Source organism: Suricata suricatta, chromosome X, assembly GCF_006229205.1.
Source record: "Suricata suricatta isolate VVHF042 chromosome X, meerkat_22Aug2017_6uvM2_HiC, whole genome shotgun sequence".
In the NCBI taxonomy this organism is placed as follows: Eukaryota; Metazoa; Chordata; class Mammalia; order Carnivora; family Herpestidae; genus Suricata; species Suricata suricatta.
This window is the reverse complement of record NC_043717.1, coordinates 93,894,389-93,913,362: the sequence shown is the minus strand read 5'-3', so window position 1 is coordinate 93,913,362 and position 18,974 is coordinate 93,894,389. Positions and strand designations below refer to the sequence as shown.

The window sequence follows — 18,974 nt, the reverse complement described above, 5'->3', positions numbered from 1 at the left end:
TAGATATAAACACAAAAGCTCTGGTGGTCATGGCTGATGTTCTCAATAATTTTTAAGAGCATAGAAGGGTTTTGAGGCTGAAAATTTGAGAATCGTGACTGTTTTAGCAAACAGGCCAAACATTTTCCCATGGCTCACAAAGTCCCTCATGACCTGGTTTTTGCCTTTATGACTTCATGCCCCACTGTCATCCGTGTCTCACTATGATCCACTGGTTGCTTTCAGTTCTAGCCATCCTTCCTCCTGCCCAGGACTGTGCATGTTACCCAACTGGCCTGTAAGAACCCTGTCTCCCCATCCCTCTGTCCTCCACCTGACTGATGCCTATTCAGCCTTCAGATTTCAAATCTGTGTTAGTTTTCTGCTACTGTGTAATGTAGTGCCACAAACTTAGTAGCTTCAATCCACACTTATCTATTATCTCACACTTACGTAAATCAGAATTCCAGATGGGCTGAACTCATTTTCCTGCTTCAAGATTCACAAGACATAAACCAAAGTGTCAGCCAAGCTGTGCCCCTTTCTGGAGGTTCTACAAAGAACATGTTTTCCAGACTCATTCAGGTTGTTGGCTGAATTCATTTCCAAGTGCTCACAAGGAGTAAGGTCTCTGTTTCCTTGTAGGCTGCTGGCCAGGAGTCACTCTCAGCTTCCAGTGGCCACCAACATTTCTTATAATGTGTGCCCCTCCATCTTTAAGCCAGTTATGTCCATGCATAATCCCTATCCCCACCACAATGGCCATTTTGTTAAAGAGCCCAGTGGGTGATGACAGGGATGCCTAGGGAAAGAGACTCACTGATATCCACTTGTTTTTTCAAATCCTCTGCTGAAGTCAGTCTTTGGTGAGCATTCACAGGGGACACAATAATGCTCATATGTTTTGTTCATCCAGATAGATGTATCCACATACCTCTTCCCCAAATTTCTTTGACACCAATTTTCTAATCATGCTCCTTTCAAATCCCTGACCATTCAGCCAAGCCATTGGATACAGCCATGAATAGGTATGTAATTGCATATCTGGCCATTTCTCTTACTAAGCAAAGTGAACAAGCAAGTACACACTGCTCAGAGTGCTGCCCACTGGGAGGATTTCTCTTTACATTGTCCTGCAGGGACGTCCCAGAGAGAGGCTTCGTACTACACCTGCCCACTTTTTGGTGGTGCCTGCCTATCGTGAAGAACCATCTATAAACCAAGCCCTAGTCTTTCTTCCTCGGTCACTGACTGGAGAGAACTTTTCGGGAGACCATAGGGGCAGGCCAAGAAAAGGAAAGTAGTATAGCAGGGGTGGGGTCCAGGGGCATTTGGGCCACTTTTTCATGTAACTTACTTGTGCCTTCAAGGTCCTACTCAGGCCCAGTCACATATATATCACTTCCCTTTGATGATGGAGTAATGCTGTGTGCCATCAATTGTATAGTGTGGTGAGCCGGGCAACACCCGGTTTATGACGGGCATTACGATGCATCAGGAGAGGCCACTGAGGTTTCCTCAAGTAATGCAGTTGGAGGTGGAAAGACACATACCACTGGGGATGGAGAGGCCACTGCCACTGAGGAATAGGGACACCTAGTCCATTAGTCCACTGGTGAAAAAAAGGAAGATTGTCATAGCTTAGTGGTTCAATGTCCTCAGCTTCAAGGCCTTTCCACACAGTCTCATCCTGACTTTTAGGAGGCCATTCTTTCCCAATCAGTGTCCTCACATTAACAGTAGATACTTTGAGAGATTGAGAGTTCAACTTGTGCTGTCATTCAGCCAGTTGCAGGATGAAATTCTGTGGTTGATTGTCAGCCATTTCAGCCCAGCAGCCACGGGAGATGAAGGTCTCCTTCAGGGCACACATTGATGTTTGTAGGTCATTTATGCGGGACTTCAGTGGAAATTCAGATCCCTGAGCTCATCCTCTACTTTCACCACTTTGTCCAAGGACCTTAGGAGCAACCAACCTACATTACTTTACTTTCCAGTTTTCCAAAATTGTTCAAAAGTATTACGTACACAGTCACCTAGCTCTGTATATATATTTAATAGTTTATTGTCAAATTGGGCTCCATATAACACCCAGTGCTTCTCCCCACAAGTGCCCCCCACCATGACCATCACCCCCTTCCCTTCCTCCCCCTCCCCCTTCAGTCCATGGTTCGTTTTCAGTATTCAGTAGTCTCCCTTGATCTGTGCTTCTTCTAAGTGGCTGATAAGGAGTATCCAGTGGTAACATTTTGCATGGCTTTGTCATAGATCATGCTATGGGCAGTGTTCTCCCTGCTACTGGAAATAGAGTCATTAGCATCTCTAAATCTAATCAGATTAGAGAATGAATTCCAGAAACCTCAGAACCAATTCAAAAAACTCATCCTTAGTATTCTGTTCCTCTAAAACTACTCTCAGTACCAAAACCAATCTAAGGCCAAGTTAACAAATAATTATGTGGTAGTTTCTTCATTAACACTAATTTTGAAAATTATTATTGTTAACATTTTCCTTGTTCATGTGATATGCCATATCAGTTTTTGCTCTTATTTTCTCTCTTCTGTCTCTCTGTCTCTTTCCTTCCCTCCTTTCCTCCCTCTTTTTCTCCATCTCTATCTCATCCTCTCCATAAAAAACACTAGGACAATAGGTGCTTAATTTTTCATTCCAATTCAATTATTTCTTCATTTTCTTTTTTCCCAAAAATTAAGAATGCCACTGTGTACATCAAATATCTTCCTATGAAGCTTATCTTCCTCTGCACCAGATGTTCTTCTTGATGTAAAGAATTATGATGTTATTGGTGATAGGCATGATCTTGTCTGTTTTTCCTTAAGGTATCTGGTCCAGTGACTTAATGAAATCATTGAGTATTGTGTGATAAGAGCTGTGATTTTTTAATTCTAAAAGGAATAACATTCAATAGTATTTTCAAACTACTTTCTCCTAATAAAATATCCTGGAAACCGGCACAGCCTTCAAAAAGTCCTGGAAGATTGGAAGAAAAAATATTGTTAAAATGTCCATACTACCCAAAACAATATACAGATTTAATGCAATCCCAATCAAAATACCAACAGGAGTTTTCACAGAACTAGAACAAATAATCCTCAGATTTTGTATGGAACCACAAAAGACCCAGAATAGTCAAAATAATCTTGAAAAAGAAAAACAAAGCTGGAGATAGCACAATTCCAGATTTCAAATTATACTACAAAGCTGTAGTAATCAAAACAGTATGATTCTGGCACAAAAATAGACACACAGATCAATGGAACAGGATAGAAAGCCCAGAAACAAACCCATCATTATATGGTTAATTAATCTTTGACAAAGTAAGCAAGAATATGCAATGGGAAAAAGACAGCCTGTTCAAATGCTCTTGGGAAAACTGGACAGCTACATGCAAAAGAATGAAACTGGATAATCTTCTTACACCTTACACAAAAGTAAACTCAAAATGTATTAAGGATCTACATGTGAGACTTAAAACCATAAAAATTCTAGAAGAGAGCACAGGCAGTAATTTCTCTGACATCAGCCATACCAATATATTTCTAGATAACAATCAAAAGCAAAATAAAATAAAGTATAAATAAAATAAAATAAAAATAAACTATTAGGACTACATCAAAATAAAATGCCTCTCTCCAGAAAAGTAAATAATCAACAAAACTAAAAGACAATCTCCTGAATGGGAGAAGATATCTGCAAATGATATATCCCATAAAGGGTTAGTATCCAAAATATATAAAGAACTACAACTCAACACCAAAAACAAATAGTCCAGTCGAAATGGACAGAAGATATGAACAGACATTTCTCCAAAGTAGACATCCAGATAGCTGACAAATGAAAAGATGCACATCACTCATCATCAGAAAAATGCAAATCAAACCCATAATGGAATATCACTTCACATTTGTCAGAATGGCTAAAATAAAAAACACAAGAAACAGCTAGAGTTCATGAGGATGTGGAGAAAAAGGAACCCTCATGCCCTGTTGGTGGGAATGCAAACTGATGCAGTCACTGTGGACAGCAATATGGAGGTTCCTCAAAAAGTTAAAAATAGAACTAGCCTACAATCCAGTAATTGTACTATTGGGTATTTACCCAAAGAATAAAAAAAAAATTAATTCGAAAGGACATATGCACCTGTATGTTTACTGCAGCATTATTTATAACAACAAAATTATGGAAGCAGCCCAAGTGTTCACAGATAGATGAATAGATAAACATCACACACACACACACACACACACACACACACACACACACACTCACACACACAGAGGAATATTATTCAGCCATAAAAAGAATGAAATCTTGTCATTTCCAACAACATGGGTGGCTCTAGAGAGGACAATGGTAAGTGAAATAAGTCAGAGAAAGACAAATATCATATGATTTCACCCACATGTGGAATTTAAGAAACAAAACAAACAAGCAAAGGAAAAAGGGAAGGAGGGAGAGAGAGAAAGAGAGATATAGAAAAAATAGACTATTAACTATAAAGAACAAAATGAAGGGTTACTAGAAGGGAGATAGGTGGGGGGATAGATGAAATAGGTGAAGAAAATTAAGAGAACACTTATCTTGATGAACCCTGAGTAATATATATAAATGTTGAATGACTATGTTCTATGCATAAAACTGATTTAACACTGTATGTTAACAATATTAGAATTTTTAAAATAATAATAATAAGGTATCCACAGAAAAAAAATCCTGGAAGATCAGTTTCATTAAAAGAAAAATGGGGGCGCCTGGGTAGCTCCATTGGTTGAGCATCCAACTCTTGATTTTGGCTCAGGTCATGGTCCCAGGGTCATGTTATTGAGCCCCCCATCCACTGAGCTCCACTGAGTGTGGAGCCTGCTTAAGATCCTCAAACTCTCTCCCTCTCTCTCTCTCTCTCTCTCTCTCTCTCTCTCTCTCTCCTCTGTTCCTCTACTCCCTCTCTCTCTCAGAAAAAAAATAAAAGAAATAATGAGAAAGAGAGAATGGAGGGTGGGAGGAAGGAAGGAAAAAGGAAGGAAAACATTGAAGAATACCTAACTCATATTGCCAAAAACCTCAATACCTTCTATTTCAGTTACCAGGGCAAATGTGGGCTACTATTAGATCAGATGCATGGTTATCTACTTATTTCAATTTCTTTAGCATAATAATAAAAATTCACCTGGTGCTAGGGTAGGTTCCATTCCTTCCCTCCTTCATTCTACAATTATTTGCTGTTGATTCCTCTATGCATAACACTATGCAAGATGCTGTGGAGAGTACAAGGAAATTTAATACAAGGCTAATTCCTGTTAACGTTCTAAAAAATGCCCTTGTGGAAACAGGAGACACAAATTTAATTAAAGTTTGTCAGGCTTAGGGTGATTCATGCTTCTGAAGACCTAGTTCTCTGAAATCCAGATTATGTGATACTCTTATGAAGTATTAATTGCTGAGGTACCAAAACAAAAAAGAAAAGAAAAAAAGAACTACACAAATGTTATATGGGTGTAAAATAGTACTTTAGGATTCATTGTATCTCTACCCCAAAAAACTCACTACTTTAAATTTGTGGGACATATTTTGGCCACCCATCAAATATTTGTTCAAACTTTCAAAGAGTGCACTATATTCATTTATACCTTCATAGAACAAATTTTTATTGAGTCCTTATCATGTGCCGTACACTTCCCTTGCTGTGGGGTATACAATAGTGAACAATAGTAACAAAAATTCCTGTTCTTCTAGATCTTACCTTCTAGCAGGGGGAGATAAATAGTAAAACAAACATATAAATAAAAGAGGAAAATCATAGAGAGAGATGTGATATTCTGAGTTATGAGAAACTCATAGACAGGGAAATGTGTATGAGAAAAATTAGCAAGCTCCTTCTTAGGCTGAGTGAGAAAGGTGTGAATTCCACCTATCAGCCATTTTTTTTTGTCCCATCACCCTAAAAAAAGGGAGAATGGACTAACAATGGTTTTCTTTGCTCACTGCTTTATATCTTAACTGTTAACAGACTCTATCCCAGTACCCAGCCCTCCTAGATTCAAAAGATTCACTGAAATATAGGCTATTTTCCCCAGATTTCACCAACCAGATTGTCCTAGGATTGTATCATTGGTATCAAAATCTTGCCAGCTCTGCTAGATTCCACTTACTTGACTCTATCCAATATAGCCTTTGACAAATATCTCATGTTCTTCTGAGAATTCCCATGAATGCTGACAGCCGATGACAAATTAGTCCTGGTTGTTAGTGACCACATCAATTAGCAGAGCTTAAACTCCACACATCAAGGGGCACCTGGGTGGTTCAGTCCGCTAAGCATTCAACTTTGGCTCAGGTCATGCTCTCATGGCTTGTGAGTTCGAGCCCTGCATGGAGCTCTCTGCTGTTAGTGCAGAGTCTGCTACAGATCCTTTGTCCCCCTCTCTCTGCCCCTCACTCGCTGGTTCTCTCTTTCTCTCTCAAAAATAAATAAATAAATAAACTTAAAAAAAAAAAAAGGAATCCACAGATGCAGGCCCCAAATAGGTCCACCACGATCTCTTCTTCCTCCTAGTTATTGATGGGATGGAAATCTACTATGCAGGATGTCGATGATACTGAAATACAATGGGACACCCTGATTAAGACACACATCACTACTCTAGCAAAGTGAGAACATTTTCTTCATCATTAGTTTCCATCAGAGAAGCTGCCACAACGAAGTTCCACTCCCCTAAGGCACACAGATTCTGTCAGTGTAATATCTCCAATAATCCCTCTTTTCTAAAAGCAGGCCCCTTTTGGAGACCTGCTGAACATTTCATTCTAAGATCTCTCTGAAAATCTGTTTTATTTCTCCTTGCAATATGGCCTCAATTTGGGTCATTCCAGTTCATGAGACCACCCAGAAGGTTACACAGATTAAGTTATTTTCCTTTAATAGGCTCTTCAGCCCTTGTGATTAAAAGGTGTAGTCAGGTTTTGACTATATAACATCTCAATTTTCTTATGGAAAATTCTCTCTTCCTCCTTGATCTGCTATCCTGGTGTACTTTGCCCAATGGGTGGGCAGGTAAGCCAAGATGAGCCAGGTGGACTTTCCCAAGAATATTAATCTTGGGGGGCGCCTGGGTGGCTCAGTCAGTTGGGCATCTGACTTCGACTCAAGTCATGATCTCACAGTCTGTGGGTTGGAGCCCCAGATTGGGTTCTGTGCTGAGAGCTAGCTCAGAGCCTGGAGTCTATTTCAGATTCTCTGTCTCTGTCTCTCTCTATGCCCTGTCCCCACTTTCTCTCTGTCTCTCTCTCAAAATAAAATAAAGATGTAATTTTTTAAAAAAGAGAATATTAATCTTGAGAAGAAATGCTGAAGAGGAGGAAAATGGCTGAAACTGCTATTTCAGTGTGCTTACCCTCACAAGAGTATTGAGTAGCTCTTGATTCCTATCCCTGAAGCTGCTTACTTCTTTTTTTTTTAAGCTTGGTTCTCTATTGATATCATGAGCTACTTTATATCATTCCAATAAATTCATTTTATACTTGGGTGAATTTCTACTCTAAATAAATATGGGCCAGAAAAGGTATCTCCTAATTCCACTCTCCAGAAGCATTGGAGTCCCAATGCCTTCCTCTTCAAAATATCTTTTTACTAAATGCCAGACTGAACGTCCCTTAATGGTATCGTATATGTGCTGCCAAAGTGAACACCCCTTAATGGTATTGTAATATATACTATTCATTTCATTGATAAACTAAGGCCTAGAGAAAAGTTGCTCATCTAGTTTATGAACATTAAGTATCTATTAGGCGTGAGCATTGCTGCTAAGTACTGAGTGCATAGGAATTAAAAACTCAGACACAGTCCATTGACAGATGAAGAATAAAAAAATGTGACACACACACATGCTACAACATGGATAAACCTTGTAGATCTTATTTTAAGTGAAATAAATCAGACATATAAAGACAATTATTGTACAATTCCACTTATATGAATGCTTAGAATAGTCAAATTCATAGACAGAGAGTAGAATGGTGGTTTCCAAGGGCTGAAGGGAGGAGGAAATAGGCAATTAGTGTTTAATGAGTCCACAGTTTCAGTCTGGATTGATGACAGTATTCTGGAGATGAATAGTGGTGATGTGTGATTGTACTGAATGCCACTGAATTATACACCTAAACATGCTTAACAAAGGGATGCCTGGATGCCTCAGTCAGTTAAGTGTCCAACTCTTGATTTCAGGTCAGGTCATCATCCCAGGAACATGAAATTGAGCCCTGCATCAGGCTTTGCTCTGCCCCTCCCCCACTACCTCTCTCTCTCTCTCTCTCTGTCTCTCTCTGTCTCTCTCTGTCTCTCTCTGTCTCTCCCCAAAGTAAATTTTTTAATGGTTTACATGATAAGCTTCATTTTTGCACATTTTACCAAAATAAAAAGAAAGGAAAGAAAAATCAGACACAAGTATTTTCCATAATGGAACTCAAAGTATTCTATGGCATATAAGCCATATATGTAAAGTATAGACAACTTATAGTTGAAAGTGTTAAACATCAGAGAATAGGAAATGATAAAGTGCCCTGGGTGGGAAAGTTTTAGCTGGATGTCTATGGAGCTGGCTGTTGAAGGATGACTTGGAAATGGAGAAATCCACCCAAAATATATAATGAAAAGCATCTCCTATGGATGGAACAAGGTTTATGTGGGAGAAGGAGGAGTAATCCCATTTGGTTGCCATTAAATAGTCATAAACCAGAGTAGTAGGATATAGTTGGATAAGTAGATGGGGGCCAAATAAAGGTCTTGAATGCCTGCCTAATAAGTATAGTGAATGAAGATCATTTGTCATGAAAGTTCTGGAAACACAGGAATGAAATAGCACAATGAAATTTCAAATAGAAAGGAAAACTAGGGATTTTGAGAAGGTAGAATTGAGAAGATTTGAATGTAAAGGAAAAAGGAGGTTGAGGGATAAATGATTTTGGAAGGGCAGTGCCATTCAACCAGAGAGGAAACAGGATGATGAATGCCTTCTAGGGAAAAGATGTGGAATTAAATTGGAGATGCTGTGCATTTGAGGTACTGGCAGAGCACCCAGATATGAGGGGCTATAGCATGGCAAAAAGAAAAGAAGTAGAAATTTTGGTACCATCCTTATGCAAATAATATTTGAAGGCATTAAGTTGCCTACCTCATCCACGGGCTAGAGAAAGGCCACAAGTGGAACCTCTTGGAATTCATTCCTACAGGAAGGGGAGGGAAGGACCAAAGCCAGTGAAAGAGAGGGGATACATGGCCAGAAGTGACAAAGCCCACACTTTGGTTCTGTATTTATTCTCCACACTTCTACCAGGGGGTTTCCCAAAATTAAAATGTAATCACATTCTTCCCCTGCAAAAACATTTTAACGCCATCTTTGTAAAGATGTGTTCTGTAGAAAACATGCATCAGAATTACCTGAGAATTACCTGAGAGTTGTTTTAAAAGGCAGATTTCCAGGCCCACTCTAGAGATTATAAATTATATTGTTGAGGAATACTTATTTTTAGAGAGTGGAATAAAAAAAGGTCATAGGGAAACCGAGGAAGAGCTGAGAAATGGAAGTACATTGTCAAGGGACCATGGTTTCTCAAAGTGAGGTCTAACTTCATCAGGATCACCTGGTAAAGTGCCAATTTATGAGGTCCACCCAGACCTGTGAAATTATAGTCTCTAGAGGTGAGGTCTAGGCCACATGCATTTGAAATGGTGTTTCAGGCCTGAGACCCCATGGTACCCCAGGCACCGTCAAAATCAGAAGCATAAGGGTCTGTAACAGAAAGGAATGAGCAGGTGGTCGGTCTATTGTCTAAGAGGATGGTTTGGAAAGGGAATCAATGTCTATATTCAGAGGTCATTAGGAGAGACCACAGTACAAACTGAAGAGACAAGCCCCCAAATCAGAGTTGAAGATGAAAAACCAGGAGACACAGCCAAGGCATTTTCATCCTATGGCCATTTTAGACAGGCCTTTGACTGCCCTGTGGTTGTTACTCTGAGGCCTCTTTAAAAAATACTGCCCATCCAGGTGCCTGGATGGCTCAGTTGGTTAAGCATCCAAATTTGGCTCAGGTCATGATCTTGTGGCTCTTCAGTGCAAGCCCTGCGTTGGGCTATGTCCTGACAGCTCAGAGCCTTAAGCCTGCCTCAGATTCTGTGTCTCTTACTCTCTTCCCTTTCCCCCACTTGTGCTCTCTCTTACTCTCTCAAAACTAAATAAACATTTTTTAAATGCCCATCAACCAAAATAAGATCTTGTATAACCTTAAGATTCTCTGATGATTAAAACCTTAGGTTCCCATTGATAATAACACTCTTTCTTTTGTTCCCAGTATATAATGACAAAATGTGAAAAGGGTAGTGTGGGGTGTTGGTTATAATTCTAAGTTTAGCAAGTATAAAATAAATCTAAGAACACTCACTTAAATTAGAGTGGTGATCCAGCCCCTAGGATAACACCTTATGAGAGAAAGGAAGCCGGAGTACAAGGGGAGTGTGAGGGCAGGCACCTGTAGAAAGAAATGCATTAAATCTAGAATGTTGTTTTCGAACATGTTTGGTATCAGCCGGGCATCTCCTGATTACAAAGCCCCATGTGACATTTCCTTCAAAGCCTAAACAAGTACATGGAGCACAGTGCTTCAGTTAACATCAGTGTCCAGGGGCCTGAGGAATTGTTGGCAACACAGCAACAGGATGTGGGGGAGCTAGTGGCTTAGGTGGAGAGACCAGAAAAACAACAGGAGAGTTAGCAACTCTCCCAGATGCTGCTGGAGAGGAAATCCCACCACTAGTCCCACCAGGCTCCTTGCACACTCCTTTCTTTCTTCCTTTCTTCCTTTCTTCCTTTCTTCCTTCCTTTCTTCCTTCCTTCCTTCCTTCCTTCCTTCCTTCCTTCCTTCCTTCCTTCTTTCCTTCCTTCCTTCCTTCCTTCCTTCCTTTTCCTTCTTTCTATTTTTTTTTGACATGTAAAGTCTCCTCCATCTTGCTGTGTCTCCATTATGCAGTCAAGAGGGGCCAATCCCTCCCACCAAGAGAAGTACTGACTCTGTTCCCTGGTAGAGGCAACAGAGTGATTACAAGGAAGTGTGTTGAAGGCATGAATTTAATAAAGAAACAACCTTCACAACAGTGAATGGAACAGACGTTTTCCTGGACTCCTGCTGGTTCTTCATCCTGCTATCCTTGTCAGTGCCCAGCACTGGCTACATAAATCAAGAGTGGGGAACTTTTTCTTCCGACCCTTGATCCACAGGAGAAAAAAATATTCAAGGTCACATAAATAAAAAGCAATCTTTTAGTTCCCCAAGAGGAACAAATATAGAATTTTCTATTCATCTGGTTTTTCAATTAAAAGTTTACATTACTCTTGCACATTACCTTTTGTCTAAACTTTGTTCTGTGTTACAGGCATTTAATGGAAGCTGGGCAAAGAAGGAAGGAGGGAACAGATCATGGTATTAGAACAAGTATTGGGTGAGAAACACAAAGAGATGGATATTTGCATGGTAACAAAGGCATGAGGTAAAAAGACAGGGATGAAGTCTGCTGGGGAAAATAGTGGAGAGATTCTTTGATTCTTGGAGTGTCTTGGTGTGGACACTGGCCTTTGAAAAGTTGATAGGGGCACCTGGGTGGCTCAATCTGTTAAGCAACCAACTCTTGATTTCAGCTCAGATCATGTTCTCACAGTCATGGGATCGAGCCCCACATTAGGCTCTCCACTGAGCATGGAGCCTGCTTGACATATTTTTCATGCCCGAATTCCACAAATTGAAAATGTTCATTCTAATAAGACCTCACTAGATTGGGTGGCATTTATGAAACACTCACCAGTCTAAAGATGAGTTAGCATCTCCTTGGTACCACCTTTGTCATTTAGGTCACTGCCCAATTAGTGCCACCTGTCAGTGGAGCATATGTTCAGCTCTCCCCAGGGTTACAGAATTGAGAGGCAAATTAGAAAGATGCAATGCAATCAGGGGTGCCTGGGTGGCTCAGTCAGTTGGATGTCTGACTCTTGATTTTGGCTCAGGTCATGATCTCACGATTGGTGAGGTCAAGTCCCACATTGGGCTCTGTGCTGACAGTGCAGAGCCTGATTGGGATTCTCTCTCCCTCTCTCTCTGCCCCTGCTCCACGCATGCCTGCTCTGTCTCTCTCAAAATAAACATTTTTTAAAAAAAGATGCAATGAGGGGTTCCCAGGTTGCTCAGTCTATTAAGCATGCAACTTTGGCTCAGGTCATTTTCTTGTGGTCCATGGGTTGGAGCCCAGCACCAGGCTCTGTGTGCCTGCTTCAGATACTGTGTGTGTGTGGGTCTCTCTCTGCCCCTCCCCTACTTGCACTCTGTTTCTCTCTTTCTCAGGAAAAAATAAATATTAAAAATATTTTTAAAGATACAATATAATCAAATGTTGCTCCTTTTGTTTCTCCTTCTTAAATGTTTATTTATTTTCGAAAGAGAGAGAGAGAGAGAGCATGAGTGAACAGAGAAGGGGTGAAGAGAGGGAGAGAGAATCCTAAGCAGGCTCCACACTGTCTTTGCAGAGCTCAATGGAGGGCTCCAATTTAAGAGCCATGAGATCATGACCTGAGCTGAAATCAAGAGTCAGATGCTTAACCGACTGAGACACCCAGGCACCCTCTTTGTTTTTCTAAAACCATCTACAAAAAAATAACAATATAGCTATTACCTTTAGAATATAAATAAATATAAAACTATGAACATGAATTTTAAGATACAAAATACACAAGTAAAAGTTATATTTATTTCTTCAGTCCCAAATATTGCATTAATGCTACCCTGGTTTTTCTTCCTTGGCTAAGCAACAGTCTCCTTAAACTCACCTTGGTCTTCAACTCAGTATAGCCTCAGAGCCCTACCATGATTAATCGAAACTCTAAGTGTTCCTATTTTTACAAAAAAGCAACCTTGCCTGGTTGAAGAACATCAAAATCTGGCAAATGCCTACTTCATCTCACTTAGGATGTCATTCCTTAAATTGCCAGTTTAGTCTAGTCTTTCCATAGGTCTACTGTGTACCCATTTAGGGCCCTCTGATTTCATCCTGTCATAATAATCCCTCTTAATTCCAGTAAATATCCAAAGAGTTACAGGAATTTTGAGAGAAATGCCTGGTTTACTGATCTGTTCTACATGAAAATTTTAAAACTGGTCTCTGTTATGAGAGATATTATCAACTATAAAAGAGCCTAACTTTTATATTTTGTTTCTCAGGCCTTTTAAATTACTTTAACACTCCAAAATATTTTAAACCATAGTTTCTAGTGAATATCTTCACAATAGGCTTATATCATTCTCCCTATAGGTACTTGACCCACTGGTTGGATGGAATTAATTTAAGTCTTGGATTTAATATTTGTCTTGCCATTTTTGCTCATCCATTCATCTTTCAGTCCTTTGCCTTTACTCTGATGCTCATTAACAATATGCATTACTATGACAACTTTGGTGACCTATGTAAGGAATTAGAATACATGTTGATAATAACCCATCTTTGGATCCTCTCGATGGTATCTGATGAACCTGTGCAGACAGAAACTCTTCCTCACTAATAATGTCAGTTTCTACTCAGAAGAGAGCCAATATTTGCAGAGAAAAAATATTTTATTTAGACTAAAACTTAATGCAAGCATCATAAATGTGTGTGCTTTACAGCAAATTTCCAAGTCTGGGAGCAAGGACATTATTTTCATTTCAAATTAAGACTTGAAGCAGAACCCCTCTCTGATTTCCTACCTCAAATCCATCCTACCCAACTCAATCCCATTCTTCAACTGAGAATGGGACTTGAAATGAGCATGTGAGAATACACTCCCCAAGAAGGATAGAATAATTTGCTGCCTCCTTGACTATCCATCTTTGTGAAAAAGAAATAAGAAACAATTAGCTTCTTTTCAATTTCTTGTTGTTAAAACGCATGTAGCTGCCTATCTTCCCCTGAATTTTTTAGTTGCAGGTGCTTTGAGATGGAATCTTGAGTGTTTTATTTTTGTTATTTAATTGAGAAGAAGGTCTTATCCCAAAGCTGTGGCCATTGTTTCTACTAAATCTTGCAAAGCCTAGTTGTTAGAAGAAGGACAAGGAAGAAGATATGGAGAGAGGAAGTGGAACAGAAGAAGGAATCTATCTCTTATCAACCTATCTATCTTAGAATCTAAAAAAATGGTTGTCACTCCTTTGTGTGTACAGAATTTTTGGATGCTTAGCTTTTGTGTGTTTTGTTCTTTTAATATTTGTTTTTAAATTTCTGGGGGAAAAAAACCAACTTTAACGGAAACTGCTGTTATTTGGCACAACTACCTACCTAGTAAACAGCAGGAGGTGGGGGTTTATAGAAGAAAGAGATGAGAATCTACATGCAGTGAACGTGAGTTGTGTACCAGCCACTCTGCTAGCCACTTTCTCAGACAACTTTATTGATACACAACTGACACACAATAAACCATTCATAATTAAAGTATGTACTTTGATACATTTTGGCATGTGCATACGCCCATGAAACCATCAACACAATCAAGATAATACTCAGTATTAGTCACAACACAAAGATTCTTCATGTGCTTTTCTAAACCCTCCCTCCCGCCCATCCCCTGTCCACCTGCTCCAGGAAATTACTCGTCTGCTTTCTGTCTCCATCGATTAGTTTGCGTTTTCTAGAATTTTATATAAATGGAGTCATGTTGTATGTATTTGCATTTGTCTGGCTTCTTTCACTCGGCATAATTATTTAGAAATTATCTAACTTGTTGCTTGTATCAACAATTCATTCATTTTCACTGCTGAGTGTTTTGCTATCCGACTTTTTCTATCCTTTAACCTGGTGGTGGACATTTGAGTAGTATTCCAGTTTTGGCTATAGAAATAAAGCTGCTAGGAACATTCTCATACAAGTCTTTATATGGAAATCTGCTTTCATTTCTCTTGAAAGTAGCTGGGTCCTATGATGAGTTCAGGTTTGACTTTTTAAAAAATGTCAAAACATTTTCCAACGTGATTGTACCATTTTAAACTCCCACCAGCAGTTTGTAAGAGTTCTGGTTTTTCACAGGTTTGATATGGTCAGCCATTTCAATTTTAGTGGTTGTCAAGTGCTGTCTTACTACATTTGCATTTCCCTAATGCCCAACGGGATTGGTCATCTTTTCAGATTATTTGCAATGTGTATATCTTCTTTGGTGGAATATCTGCTCAATTTTGCCATTTTTCATTATTTCATTATTCATTTCATTATTTCATTTTGAGATTTCTTTTCCATATTTCTATCATTCTATATTTTCTGCCATTCTCTGCCTTACCGTAGTTCTTTTAAGGGTTAGAAAACAAGATCCAGGTTTGGATTTTTAAAATTTTCCAATATTTATTACCTTATAAATCGTTCTGTATTCTGGATTTGAGTTTTTTATTTGGAGACAAGTCTTTCTTATGGTTTGCAAAGATTTTTCTCCTAGTCTATGGCTTTTTTGTCTTTTCATTCTCTTGATGGTTTCTTTCAAAAGCAGAAATTTTTATGTTTAGTGAAGTCCAATTTCCTAATATTTTTTGGATCATGTGGGTTGTATCCAAGAAATCTTTGACTACTTAAAGGTTTTTGCCTTATTATTTGGCAACAACTTTAAACATACTGAAATGTTGCAAAAGACAGTGTAAAGTGTATGTGCATAATAACCTATACCTGGCTTCAGCTCTTGTTAACATTTTACCTTATTTGCTTTATCAATTACTGCTCTCTCTCTTTCTCACTCTCTCCACTCCATCCCCTTTTTTCCTGAGCCACCTGAAGGTAAGTTACATACATCGCATTCCTTTACGCCTAAATATTTCAGTGTATGGTTTTGTAGGATATCAACTTCATAAATTTATACTGATATACTAGATAAACTATTTTTATCTAATCTACCATCCATATATCCATATTGCACTTTTTCCAGTTTATCTAATAACATACTTTATAGCATTTCCCTCCCTCTAGTACAGAATTTAGTCTAGGACCAGGTATTGCATTTAGTTATGATGTTTCTGTAGCCTCCATTAAGCTGGAACATTCCACAAGTCTTCTTCATTTTTTATGACATTGACAAGTTCAATGTTCCTTTTTTGGGGGATCGTCTGATTCATAATTATCTTCAGGCTATGCCTTCTAGGCTGAAGAACTACATAGGTACTGTGATCTTCTCAGGGCATCCCATGGAAAGTACACAATGTTCATCTGTCCATCATAGTGATGTTAATGTTGGTCACCTGGTCAAATAGTTGTCCAGTTTCTCCACTGTATAATTACTATTTTCCCACTGCAACTTATAAGGAGTCTGTAAGAAGACACTTTAATTCCATGAAAACATCCTGCTCCTCACCAAAATTTCCAACTCGACTTAATATTCCCTGATCTTCATTTTATCCAACCTTTATTATATTTATATAATACTGACTTTTCAACTCCAGCACCTTCTCCACATTTACCAGTCAGCATTCAGCATTTGACTGAAGGCAAAAACTTTGCCTTTTTTCGAGTTATTTATTATTCATATGACCTCATGATTTTCCACTTTCCCCACAATAGTTTATAATTATTACTGAATTATCTTGATGCTTAAATTGCCCCATATTTGGCCAAGCTGTGTCCTTTTGACAGGCCTTGATTATATTTCGAGCACTTTATTGCTTTCTGGAATGATAAGATGTCTTAGGCTCATCGTGTACGTTCACTGTCCTTGCCGTGGGATTAGCCATTTCTCCAAGTTTCCCTAGTTCCTTTAGGTGGAGAACAATGTCATTGACAAGGATCTTGGCTCAAATTTTTGCAAGTTTCCAGTATTTCTTATCTTACAAATCATTAGTTTACAGATGCTAAGTCTAAAATAGCTGTTTGGAGAGTTACTGCCTAATATGATTGTATAGTTTTTACCACAAACTATATTTTTAACATATGTTTTATAAAATAATACCATTAGTCTCAGTCGACTGCAATATGACCAACACACAGAATCTGAGAAAATAAAGCTACAAAGGACCTTTCTAACTAGCTACTCCATCACCTCATTTTATAGCTGAAGAAACTGAAGCTTAGACAAGGTAAGAGTGTTGTCTAAGATCACAAAATTAGACACTAGTAGGTACGATATGATCTGTCCAGGTGTTCTCTTTTTTTTAACAATCTTTTTAAATATTTGTTTGTTTGTTTATTTATTTATTTATTTTTGACAGAGTCAGACTGGAAGGAGCCGAGGGGGGGGGGGAGGACAGAGGATCCAAAGTAGGCTCTGCACTGACAGTGAGCCTGATGTGGGGCTCGAACTCACAAACCATGAGATCATGACCTGAGCTGAAGTCAGATGCTTAACAAACTGAGCCGCCCTGGCACCCCATATTTTCTTTTTTTAAAAATGTATTGTTTTAATCTTAATTTCAGTGTAGTGGAATAACATATACAGTGTTATAATAGGTTCAGGTGTATGGTGTAGTGACTTAACAATTCTATGCCTGACTCAATGCTCATCGTGATAAGTGTCCTCTTTTTTTGTTGTTGTTGTCAAAATGATCCTTTATTAAAATACTTTCCTTTGTAGTTCTTAACTAGCAGGACATTCCACTGCACCACTATTGATGTCATCTATGATGTCATGAGGGTGGCGGTCATCAACATTGCAGCCCACAGACTGGGTGGTCTCCACAATCTCTTTAACAGTCCCAGGGAGTTCTCTGGCTAATGATCGGTGCCACATCTGTCGGGCAATGTTGACAATCTCATCAAAAGTGATATTTCCACTGTGCGTAATGTTTTTCTGCTTCTTTTTTTTCTCTCAGCGGTTCCTTGAGGGCTTTGATAATCAGGGCAGAGGAAGAAGGTACCGCTTCAATCTGGGCCCGTCTGTTTTGAATGGTCAGTTTCACTATCATCCTCAGACCCTTCCAATCACCAGTTGCCTTGGCGATGTCATCAACAACCTTCTTTGGAGACAGACCCAGCGGGCCAATCTTTGGGGCCAGGGCAGACGTGGCACCAACTTCGCAGCTGGTGCACCTCAGGTATACGACTTTGATCTCGTTGGGGTCGAACTTAGGTGGCATGGTGGAGGCAGTTGGTGTCGGATGAACCCGGATTCGGGTCGACCAAAGACTGTTGCACTGTCTCCTCCCCCGAACTGAAAGCCAAATCCCCATCACCTATTTTACTCATGCCCCTAATGTCCCATCTGGTAACCATCAGTTTGTTGTCTACAATTAAGAGTCTGTTTCATGGTTTCTCTCTCTCTTTCTCTCTCTCACCTCTGTTCATTTGTTTTGTCTCTTAAATTCCACATATGAGTGAAATCCTATGGTATTTGTCTTTCTCTGACTGACTTATTTCGTTTAGCATTATTATATAGCTTCACCCATGTAGATGCAAACTGCAAAATTTCATTCTTATTTATGGCTGAATAATATTCCATCACACACACACACACACACACACACACACACACACACATTTTCTCTATCTAACATCTCTTGGTGGGCACTTGGGCTACTTCCACGATTTGGCTATTGTAAATAAGGCCACCATAAAGATTGTCCAGTGCTATTTCCATGATATGGTGCTACTTGCTACATTTTCCTTCACACACACACACATCATACTATAATACTTTTTAAAAATCAAAATACATGAAAAAAATTCCTGTGAATTCTTAAGTTCCTCAAAGACTGTAAGCATAATTGGAGCACCTGGGTGGTTCACTTGGTTGAGCATCCTACTCTTGATTTTGGCTCAGATCATAATCCCAGGGTCATGACATCGAGCCCCATGATGGGCTCTGTGCTGGTTGTGGAGCCTACTTGGGATTCTCACTCTCCCTTTTCTTCTGCCTTTCCCTTGATCCTCTCTCTCTCTCTCTCTCTCTCTCTCTCTCTCAAAAAAAAATGACTACAAGCATAGTTAATACCTACACACTTTGGTT

At 39.2% G+C, this 18,974-nt stretch overlaps 1 pseudogene; it reads right to left on the bottom strand.

Moving 5' to 3' along the window:
- Positions 1-17,606: 17,606 nt before the first annotated feature.
- Positions 17,607-18,105, bottom strand: LOC115284205 (annotated as a pseudogene).
- Between the last annotated feature and the right edge of the window lie 869 nt (positions 18,106-18,974).